At 40.3% G+C, this 11932-nt stretch overlaps 1 protein-coding gene across 1 annotated transcript in view; it reads left to right on the top strand.

The window, feature by feature from the left end:
• Positions 1–611: 611 nt before the first annotated feature.
• LOC105470797 (3-hydroxybutyrate dehydrogenase 1) overlaps positions 612–11932 on the top strand; it is a 63884-nt gene continuing 52563 nt past the window's right edge. Inside the window, exon 1 of the mRNA XM_011723058.2 lies at positions 612–774. The gene's annotated coding sequence lies outside the window, so the exon portion shown is untranslated. The remainder of the gene's footprint in view (positions 775–11932) is intronic.

Raw genomic sequence — 11932 nt, 5'->3', positions numbered from 1 at the left:
AGTAGTCCTGCCTGGATTGGGTTGTTGTAATTTTCCATTGACTTTAATCACAGGGCATGGGAATACTAAGAGATGTCCTAAAGGATCTCCTGTATTTCAGACATACTCTTCCTTACCACCATTGTGATATTCAAGGCGTATGGCTTTGGCCCTATCTCCTTGAATCTGCCTTCAGATTCAAACTGTAACTCCTCCCTGAGTCCCAGCCTCTTCTTGCAAATGGCCCTATCTAAAGCCACTTGGCTATTTTGAAATCTTTCTCAGGTCCTGACTCTGGGTTATGCTCAGGGCAGTCTCTGAAGATTTCTCATCCTGTTCAGGCCAGTTCCTGTGCTAATTTATGCCCACACATACCTGGCAGGGAGAGCTAAAGATGGAGTCAGCGGGAGCTGCCCTTTGGCATCATTTATTTTTAATATATTCCTAAGCAGCAGCATCTGTCCTTGACCCTTTGCTTGTCAGAGGGCCAAACTCACAGACATTTTAAGCTTAAAACAAGCAGTTACAAAGCTGTTGAACTTTGCCTGTGCAAAGACAAACACAAAAACATCCCAGCCCCGCCCCCCCACCTTTACTTATCACACATATGTGAGAATTTCCATTCTCAGCTAAAGGCAAGCATTGAAAGAATATACAGAAAGCCTGGAAAAGGTTTCCAGGGGTGTCTATACACCCTGTCAACTGAGAATTAAGAGGATCTGGCTGGTCACTTACCTGGAGAGGATCCTGCGTGCTGATAGTGCTGAGGGAACCCTGTAGCACCCACCGGCTAAGGTGAGAGACAGCTGAACTTGAACGTGAGGGCTGTCACTGAGAGCTGTCGGCAGAAGAAAATTCGAGCCATGGGTAAGGGTGGTAGAAAGGGAGGAGGTTGGAGAGGAGTGAATAGGCCTTTGGAAAGAGGTGCTGTTAACCCAAAACAGAGAGGCAGCAGCTTTGCAATTAGATTTTCTTTTTGAAATAGTAGGCTCTGTCCCTGGTAGCAATAGGGAGAAATAAAAAATAATATGTATTCATTGGGAAAAGAACTGGAAAGAGAATTAGGCAAAATAAGCATGGGGTTTTGTATCTTGTTTTTTAAAGCAGCTTATTGTAATACATTAGATATTCTTTGAAAAAAACAGAATTTGAAGTTTAGAAAATCAAATCAGTTTTAGGGGTTGAGAATCTCATTACATACTTTTGTCTTTCAAAACGGTTTATTTGTTTATTTAGAAATGGGGTCTTGTCCAGGCTGGCGTGTAGTGGTACAGTCATACCTCACTGCAGCCTCAAATGCCTGGGCTCAAGGGATCCTCCTGCCTCAGTCTCCTGAGTAGCTGGGACTATAGGCAGGCACACCTCACCTTGTTCCCAGACCAAACTTTGGGTCGGGCTGCTTATTCTTGCAGCCCAGTAATGAGATGCAGATGAACTGGGAAAGAAGGGAGTTTATTGTTGTAACTGGGTCCAGGGAGAAGGTCTGGAAAATATCGCCAGAACAATTCAAAATTACAAAGTTTTCCAGAGCTTATATACCTTCTAAGCTATATGTCTATGTGTACGTGTGCATTCATCTAAAGACGCAAGTGATTAACTTCTTCTAATCTAACTAAGATCTGAGTCCGGAAGGCCTTCCTCTGGAGCCTTAGTAAATTCACTTCATCTAAATGGGTCTAGGTGCTGGGGCGATTAACCTTATCTTGTGTCCTGCTAAATCACAGAGTTTTGGGGAGTTCCTTTAGTCCCAGTAAAGCTTGCCTAAGAAGGTCTGGGGAGGTCCTTAAGATCCACAATAAAACTTGTTTAATCTTAAATGAGTCCTGTTAAGAATTCCTTCATTATTTTGTCATGCTTCAAGGCCCAGGAAAGGCCTAGGCAAAACTCTTGGTGGGCTATTTTTACATTCAAGCCTTTGAAGAGGGCACTGACTCTATCAGCTTTTAACACTTAACTTCAGCACTCAGTCAGTGCGGAAACAGTTGTTATGGAGGCCTACCTGTTCAGCCATTATGGAGACCTGGCCTGCCACAATGTTGCCTGGCTAATTTTTAAATTTTTTGCAGAAACAAGGTCTCGCTGTTTTGCCTAGGCTGGTCTTGAACTCCTGGGCTCAAGTGATCCTCCCATCTTGTCCTCTCAAAGTGTTGAGATTACAGGCATGAGCTGCTATGCTTGGCCATCATTCAAAGTTTATATGTGTATTAGTCTATTTTCTTATTGCTGATGAAGACATACCCAAGAATGAGTAATTTATAAAGAAAAAGAGGTTTAATGGACTCACAGTTGCACATAGTTGGAGAGGCCTCACAATTATGGTGGAAGGCAAAAGGCACATCGTACATGGGGAGGCAAGAGAGAGAATGAAAGCCAAGTGAAAGGGGTTTCCCCTTATAAAACCATTAGATCTCATGAAACTTATTCACTAGCATGTGAAAACTATGGGGGGAACCACCTCCACAATTCAATTATCTCACACTGGGTCCCTCCCACATCACATGGGAATTATGGGAGCTACAATTCAAGATGAGATTTGGGTGGGGACACAGTCAAACCATATTATTCCACTAATGGCCCCTTCCAAATCTCACGTCCTCACATTTCAAAACCAATCATGCCTTTCCAACAGTTCCCCAAAGTCTTAACTCATTTTGGCATTAACTCAAAAGTCCATAGCCCAAAGTCTTACCTGAGACAAGGCAAGTTTCTTCTGCCTATGAGCCTATAAAACAAAAAGCAAGTTAGTTAATTCCTAGATACAATGGAGGTACAGGCATTGGATAAATATACCCATTCCAAATGGCAGAAATGGGCCAAAATGAAGGGGCTAAAGGTTCCATGAAAATCCAGAATCTCGCAGGACAGCCAAATCTTAAAGTTCCTTTCACCCCATGTCTCACATCCAGGTCATGCTGATGCAAGAGGTGGGTTCCCATGGTCTTGGGCAGCTCCACCCCTGTGGCATTGCAGGGTACACCCTCCCTCCTGGCTGCTTTCATGGGCTGGCATTGAGTGTCTGCAATTTTTTCCAGGCACATGGTGCAAGCTGTCAGTGGACCTACCATTCTGGGGGCTGGAGGACAGTGGCCCTCTTCTCACAGCTGCACTAGGCAGTACCCTAGTGGGGACTCTGTGTGGGGGCTTCAACCCCACATTTCCCTTCTTCACTGCCCTAGCAGAGGTTCTCTGTGAGGGCCCCACCCCTGCAATAAACTTCTGCCTGGACATCCAGGTATTTCCATACATCCTCTGCAATCTAGGTGGAGGTTCCCAATCCTCAATTCTTCACTTCTGTGCACCCGTGGGCTAACACCACATGGAAGCTGCCAAGGCTTAGGGTTTGAACCCTCTGAAGCAACACCCTGAGCTATACCATGGCCCCTTTTAGCCATGGCTAGAGCAGCTGGGATGTAGGGTGCCAAGTCACACAGCAGGGGGCCCCTGGGCCCAGCCCACAAAACCATTTTTTCCATCTAGGCCTACAGGCCTATGATGGGAGGGGGCTGCCACAAAGGTATTTGACATGCCTGGGAGACATTTTCCCTATCATCTTGTTGATTTGGCTCCTTGTTACTTATGCAAATTTCTGCAGCCAGCTTGAATTTCTCCTCAGAAAATGCATTTTTCTTTTCTATTGCATCAGGCTGCAAATTATCCAAACTTTTATGTTCCATTTCCCTTTTAAAACTGAATGCTTTTAACAGCACCCAAGTCACATCTTGAATGCTTTGCTGCTTAGAAATTTCTTCCACCAGATATCCTAAACCATCTCTGTGAAGTTCAAAGTTCCACAAATCTCTAGGGCAGGGGCAAAATGCTGCCAGTCTCTTTGCTAAAATATAGTAAGAGCCAGCTTTATTCCAGTTCCCACATTTCTCATCTCTATCTGAGAACACCTCAACCTGGATTTCATTGTCCATATCATTATCAGAATTTTAGTCAAAGCCATTTAACAAGTCTCTAGGAAGTTCCAAACTTTCTCACATTTTCCTGTGTCTTCTGAGCCCTCTAAACTGTTCCAACTTCTGCCTGTTACCCAGTTCCAAAGTCGCTTCCACATTTTCAGGTACCCTGACAACAGTGCCCCACTCTACTGGTACCAATTTACTATATTAGTCCGTTTTCTTGCTGCTAATAAAGACATACCCAAGACTGAGTAATTTATAAAGAAAACGAGGCTTAATGGACTCACAGTTCCACATGACTGGGGAGGCCTCACAATCATGGTGGAATGCAAAAGGCACATCTTACATGGTGGCAGACAAGAGAGAGGATGAAAGCCAAGCAAAAGGAGTTTCCCCTTGTAAAACCATCAGATCTTGTGAGACTTATTCAATACCATGAGAAAAGTATGGGGGAAATTACCCCCATGATTCAATTTTCTCCCACCAGGTCCCTCCCACCACACATGTGAATTATGGGAGCTACAATTCAAGATGAGATTTGTGTAGGGACATAGCCAAAACATATCAATATAATCAACTAGAACCTATAACTTTTCCTCATTGAAGACATCAGAAATTGCCATCTGTATTGTACTCATTGAATGAAATTTCTGTGTAACAAAGCAATTCATTTCTGTTGGATTAGACACATGAATGATGCCCAGCTGATTATAAAAAATTCTGTACTCCATGCTGAGTTCCTGTAACTCTAGAAAAAGAAAAAAAAAATCTGTACTCCAAATAGCCACAGAAACTGGGATTTTAAAAATCCCTTTCTTCAAAGAAAGAACCTCAGGACAATTGGTGGTGTGCTTAAAGCAAAGTATTTGGAGTAGGACAGACTTGGATGGGATCTGTCTTTGCCAATTCCTGGTTTTATTGTTGTGGGCAAGTTATTTGAACCTGCTAACTGTCAATGTTTTCAGTTGCAAATGGGAATAATCTTAGGCTACTTTTAGAATTGTTGCAAAAGTAAGTGAAATGATGCATAGAGGGCACTTGGCACAGTGGCTGGTACATAGAAATCAACCGTTTATTGCTAAATTGTAGTATTATTGCAAACAGGGAGCCTGCTTTATGATTTATGATTCCACTCTAAGAATATAGCACAATCACTGGGACATCATAAGGACTCAATCAGTGCAAACTGAATGAATGAATAAATTGTATGGGTTGCTGTAGCTTAGGGTAGGATGGGCACAGGTGTTTTTTTTTTTTAAATCAAATATCCTCATATTGTTCCCTTTTCCAAGATCCCAATTCCTCAAAAGAACATTGCTTAAATTTACAGACAACCCATTCCTATGCACAAAAAGCTTGTGCTTAAACAAACACTCATCTTAATGAACATGTAAGAGTTAAGAGATAGAAAGTGGGTGGGGATGCCTAATACTCCCCATCTTTTCCCCTTGAGGTCAAGCACTTGTTTTACTCGCTCATTCACTGCAAGGAAAAGGCAGCTCCTCCAGTTCTCATTAATCCACAGAATTCAGTATTACAGTCACGTTAAGATCAGTTGTCAAAGGCTCTTTTCAACCCACTAGATTCTGAGCACCACAGCTTTGTTTTAGAAGCAGCACAGAATAATATATTGGGCTTCTTTCCTTTGCTGTCAATTGTAGAAAAAGCTACTCAATACCTCTAAAATTCTGCAAATTAAGGGTGTGATTTCTAGCCAAAAACAAAACAAAACAAAACAAAACAAAAAAAACCCCCACAAAACTTTAATAAAATTCAATTGCATCAAAACAAACAGAGGATTGTGGGGTTTGGGGCAGTAGATAGTGTTTTTATTCTCTACCCCCCAGCAGAACTCAGCAAAGCAGGTTGCACACTGGCTCTGTGAGGACTTGGAGGTGGCGGCCTAACGGCAGGATTTAACCTGTGAGGACTTGGAGGTGGCGGCCCAAGGGCAGGAATTAACACAACACTGAGAACTTAATACTGAGGGCAGAGAAGACCAGGGGCATTCAGACCCTGGGCAGGGCCAGATCCAGCAAGGGAAGGGCTAGGAATGATTAAATTCAGCTGGTATTGGAGGAGAGTGAGCTAGGAGGCGAACAGACAGGAGAGAACACCATGGTCTCTCAGGTCAAGGGCCTCTTTTAGGGTATATCATTCTGACTGAGAATCTTTCAGGATACTACCTCTTCTACAAAGCCTGTCCTGAACTCTTATTAGAACTCGGATGACACTTATTTGTCCCTCTTTTAGAAGACTTACAGGACTTCTAATGATTCATTTAGCTTACATACATGCCTCATTTCCCTCCGTGAACCCCCAAAATCTCAGACAGGTCTCTCAGTTAATTTAGAAAGTTTATTTTGCAAAGGTTTAGGATGTGCACCTGTAACACAGCCTCAGGAGGTCCTGATGACATGTGCCCAAGGTGGTCAGAGCACAGCTTGATTTTATACATTTTAGGGAGACATGAGACATCAATCAACATATGTAAAATGAACACTGGTTTGGCCTAGAAAGGTGGGACAACTGGAGTTAAAAGCAGGACAGGGATGGGGCTTCCAGGTCACAGGTAGATGAGAGACAAACAATTGCACTCTTTTGAGTTTCTGATTAGCCTTTCCAAAGGAGGCAATTTGATATGCATTTTTCTCAGTGAGCAGAGGGATGACTTTGAATAGAACGGGGAGGCAGGTTGGCCCTAAGCAGTTCCCAGCTTGACTCTTCCCTTAGCTTAGTGATTTTGGGGGCACCAAGATTTATGTTCCTTTCACATTTCCCTCCTTTTCTTTTTAAAAATCTCTTGGAGAAAGCATTTTAGGAGAAAATGAGTCTCTTGTCCCAGGTTTCATCCGGTGTCTCATGGCTAGGATGGTTTATTCCTAGATAGATAGGTCCCAAGTTATTAGGAAAGCTCATATGTAGAAGGTGGTGAAGTCTCTTGTCGTATGAAGAGAAAATAGGGGGAGGAAGGTAGAAAAACAACAACAAATGAAAAAACAATCCTGGAAAATTGTTATAAGCCACATTACTCTGAAGTTTTATACATCAGTAGGCAGGTATGAAAGTCGCTAATGTATGTAAATAAGGTTGCTGTTATTTTCTTCTGAAGTTGTCTAGCTTCAATTTTTGGGGCTTTATGAAAGTACAGCTCAGTTTTCAGTGACTCCAAATTAGGAAAAATGGGGAAAAAAAGAAGAAAAAAAATTAAAACAAAGTGACAAAAACTACTTTGAAGACTTGGAGCCAAGAGAAATTAGAATTCAGTTCAAACTGTAAAAAATAATAAAAATCAAGAAACGTTAGGAAGACTGGAATCTAACAACTGCTGTACTATAGTTTTGAATCATAATGTTTCTCTCTCCAGTTTCCCATTTTTATACAAAAGAAAAATCATGGTAGGGCTGGTTTGCTTTATTACACTTGGCCTAATTATTTGTATACAGTGCAGCAAGAATAATTATTTTTTAACATAGGCTTTTAAATTGGCTTTGATGGAACTTTGTTCCATAGAAGGAATCTCAGATAAGACATTTTTTTAAAGCCAAGCCCAGCTATGGATTTGTGCCGTCAAGTACCTGTAAGTTGAGTGATCCTTTCCTCTTGAGGTTCCAAGATAAACTTGGGGTTCCTGGGCCTGTCAGAAAGTGACACTCTTTACTTACCAGACGTCAGGAACCCTGTACAGTGGCTGTGTAGACAAAGGTATCAGAGCAGTTTATCCAATGGGCTTTTATTGGCTGCATAAGTCAAGTTTGAATCCTTAAAGGAAAGCACACCATTCCAGTCAAAACCTTAGTAAAATAGCCAGTTTCTCCAATTGTATCCTGTTACAAATGAAAACAGATTCTTATTGCACTTATACAAATAACTGTATTGGCATAAGTTAAGAATACTCACACATAGTTCCCAAATTTTGGAGAAAGCATGTAGAGAGAAACAAATATGCTCTAAATTTTGTTCATAGGAGTATACTTTACTCAATTGTTAAAAGCTGTAAATAGCTTAAAAGATGTCTTCTTGTTTCTGAGAAACAAAACAAAGGATCAGCAACATTTTAAGCAAAAAGTTAAAAAGATTACTTTAGTCTTTTATTAGCTCAGCTCATGCAGTTAACTTTTCTCCTGATATTCATGAACATTTCAGTTCTCCATGAGAGTCCTGAAAGTTTTTTCTCTATTGTAATGTTCCAATCTCCAAAGTTATTAGAAATCCGCATCTAGGAACACCTGTTAGAGTTCTATAGTTGATTATAAAACCACTTTCTAAGGAGGACCAAAACAAGACAATTGTTTGTGGATGACAAAAGGATTTAGGGCAGCCACAGTCAAAGACACAACTGACAAAGAAACTTACTATCTCTGTGGCAACAATAATTTAACATAACAATTATAATTATTACTGATAACGTACACAAAGTCATATCAAAATTATAGGAGTTTCCCCTGATTTTGAAACACGTACCAATAACATATTTATAAAAATACAGCCCAAAGAAAGCCAAACTCCATTTCATATTTGACAAAGTTTCCTGTATAATTTTTATATCAAATAAGCCAAATTATGTCATTTTGGACTTTAGGAAACCTAATATCTTAAAGGATTCATTTGATCAGAAAAAGACATAATTTATAATTTGATTTCGTAAAGGTTACAAATATCAAAGGTTTAAAACACTTGACATCACAAGTTATTGTGAAATAAGTCAATCATTTGACCAAAGTGATAACTCAAGGATTTTTTAAAAAGGCAAAAACCTTCTCTTTGAGTGAAGAGGGTTAATTTTCAAAACAATAAGCCCTAGTAAAAACAGCAGGAAGCTGGCTGGGGGTGGTGGCTCATGGCTGTAATCCCAGCACTTTGGGAGGCTGAGGCAGGTTGGTCACCTAAGGTTGGGAGTTTGAGACCAGGCTGACCAATATGGAGAAACCCCATCTCTACTAAAAATACGAAATTAGCCAGGCATGGTGGCGCATGCCTGTAATCCCAGCTACTCGGGAGGCTGAGGCAAGAGAATCACTTGAACCTGGAAGGCGGAGGTTGCGGTGAGCGGAGATCATGCCATTGCACCCTAGCCTGGGCAACAAGAGCGAAACTCTGTCTAAACACACACACACACACACACACACACACACACACACACACACAAAACACAGCAGGAAGCCAATTAAATTTGTTTTCTAAAATTTTATAAACCATCCATAAAATTTTAATCTTGACCATAAGCTATAACTTCCATAAGCCTTTCATAACATTTATAACCTTTACTTAGGAGTTGGTTAATGCTTCATAAAAACCTTTTAAATTTGATATGAGCTCATATGCTGGTGTTGCATCAGTGTGCCTTTGACATTAATGATTAATTTATAGAGAAACTGAACTTATTTTATCTCTCATCATTGGCCCTTACAGTCTCACATGCCTACCTTTCCTGAGATACTCCCTGGGCCTAGAGAAGTTGAATAACTTGAATTTTTGGCCCTGTGTTTCAGAAATGCAGTTTATTTTGATTGGCATCTTCTACCAAGACTAAAGATGGAGCTTGAATTGCTGTCAGTGTTCAAAATTTAGCAGGACTTGGTATCTGTTTTACACTCAAGAGTTAAAGCCCAGTAACTAAATGTCACAAGTACTTTAAAAGCTCATACAGAGATATATATGGGTGTAATAACCTTAACTTAAAAAAATTTTAATCTCAGTTTTTTCCCTAAGCAAACCAAAACTTAATAATAATATGACAACTTGATCACATAGAAGATTTTTAAAAAATAAATCCTCTTATTGTGACTTACACAGACTGTTCATGACATGCTTGGACTTTCTGGTTTGTCCTGAACATCCATCTCTCTTTCTTAAACAACCAGTCATTTTACTCTAAGACTAAATTTAGCATATAAGATTTTTTCTTATATGAAATTATTTCTCTTTAAGCTTTCTTACCAAAAAAAACCTCTTTATTTTTATAACTGTCTTTTTTTTTGAGACGAAGTCTTGCTGTTGCCCAGGCTAGAGTGCAATGGCAAGATCTCAGCTCACTGCAATCTCTGCCTCCTGGGTTCAAGCAATTCTCCTGCTTCAGCTTTCCAAGTAGCTGTGATTACAGGTGCCCACCAGCATGCCTGGCTAATTTTTGCATTTTTAGTAGAGATAGGATTTTACCATGTTGACCTGGCTGGTCTCAAACTCATGACCTCAAGTGATCTGCCTGCCTCAGTCTCCCAAAGTGCTGGGATTACAAGTGTGAGCCACTGCTCCCAGCCATAACTTTCTCTATATCTCTTTTATTTCCTGGTTCCTTTTATCTTGTTTTATACATGACCTTTAAATAAGCTTTGAATTAGACAAAAACTGTACATGTTTTTAAAAACGACACACTTTTTTTAAAAAGAATGTTTTCCTACAAATATATTTTTATTGAAAAATACCCATATAACGAAATATCTGTTACTTAATTTAATATAACTTTAGATTCTGAATTATGATGAGTTTGTCTACAAGTATTTATCCTATTACATTCACCTAATTATTTTATTTTAATTGTTTTAGATTATTTATGAAAACTGTGATAGTCATCATTTAAAGTTATGGAACCATCATTGCAAAATTATAACAGAGACAGTGAAAAAGATTTGACCTAACTGACTCCATCTTGCTTTAAACCTCCAAATTCTCTTTGTTCATTCCTGGGCATAGACTAAACTAACTTTGGGAAGAACTTAGTCTATACTTTAGTTTTGAAACAAAGACTATAAAAAACCTTACTCCCTGTGGACTGGACTGCCTAAAGCCACAAGATTAGAAGTTATGGTTGGTAATTTTTTTTTTTTTTTTTTGAGATGGAGTCTTGCTATGTCACCCAGGCTGGAGTGCAGTGGCACCATCTCGGCTCACTGCAAGCTCTGCCTCCCGGGTTCATGCCATTCTCCTGCCTCAGCCTCCTGAGTAGCTGGGACTACAGGTGCCCGCCAACAGCTCCAGCTAATTTTTTTGTATTTTTAGTAGAGACGGAGTTTCACCATGTTAGCCAGGATGGTCTCGATCTCCTGACCTCGTGACCCGCCCATCTCAGCCTCCCAAAGTGCTGGGATTACAGGCATGAGCCACCATGCCTGGCCAAGTTATAGTAATCTTACTAAACTTAAGATGTAGCTATTTTTATTAAACCAGTATCAATGTCTTATTTATTAAAGATTACACAAGCAAAGATCATTCTGTTTTGGGCTAGGTTTATAGTTTTGTAACACCTATGCCAAATTTTGACACCTTATAGTATTCGGCAGGGACAGGTATGAAATTGCTTGATTAGTAAATGCAAACAAAAATGTATGCTGGCAAATTCTTAAGACATTTCTAATATTATTTTACCAATAATTTTAAAGCCAGCTTATTTATTAAAGATTTTACTTAAGTCACATGAACTTGAAAAAACATCTGATGGCCGGGCACGGTGGCTCACGCCTGTAATCCCAGCACTTTTGGAGGCCAAGGTGGGCAGATCACGAGGTCAGGAGATCAAGACCATCCTGGCTAACACAGTGAAACCCTGTCTCTACTAACCATACAAAAAAAGTATCCATGCATGGTGGTGGGCACCTGTAGTCCCAGCTACTAGGGAGGCTGAGGCAGGAGAATCGTGTGAACCCAGGAGGCGGAGCTTGCAGTGAGCAGAGATGGTGCCACTGCACTCCAGCCTGAGTGACAAATCAAGACTCCGTCTCAAAAAAAAAAAAAAAAAAGAAAAAGAAAAAGCATTTGACTAGTCTTTTTTTAAATATACATTTGGTTTAAGTGCTTTTATTTTATTTTTCAGCCAATTAATTAGAGCTCTTTTATATGTTTTTAGTAGTGCAATATTGTGTACACAACACAGAAATATATACACCTATTAGGCATGCCAATAGAAGCACTTTTTTTTGAGACAGAATCTCACTCTGTCACCCAGGCTGGAGTGCAGTGGAGCAATCTTAGCTCACTGCAACCTGCATCTCTCAGGTTCAAGTGATTCTCTTGCCTCAGCCTCCTCAGTAGCTGGGATTACAGGCATGTGC

Source organism: Macaca nemestrina, chromosome 2, assembly GCF_043159975.1.
Source record: "Macaca nemestrina isolate mMacNem1 chromosome 2, mMacNem.hap1, whole genome shotgun sequence".
NCBI classification, from domain to species: domain Eukaryota; kingdom Metazoa; phylum Chordata; class Mammalia; order Primates; family Cercopithecidae; genus Macaca; species Macaca nemestrina.
This window is presented reverse-complemented; position numbering and strand designations above follow the sequence as displayed.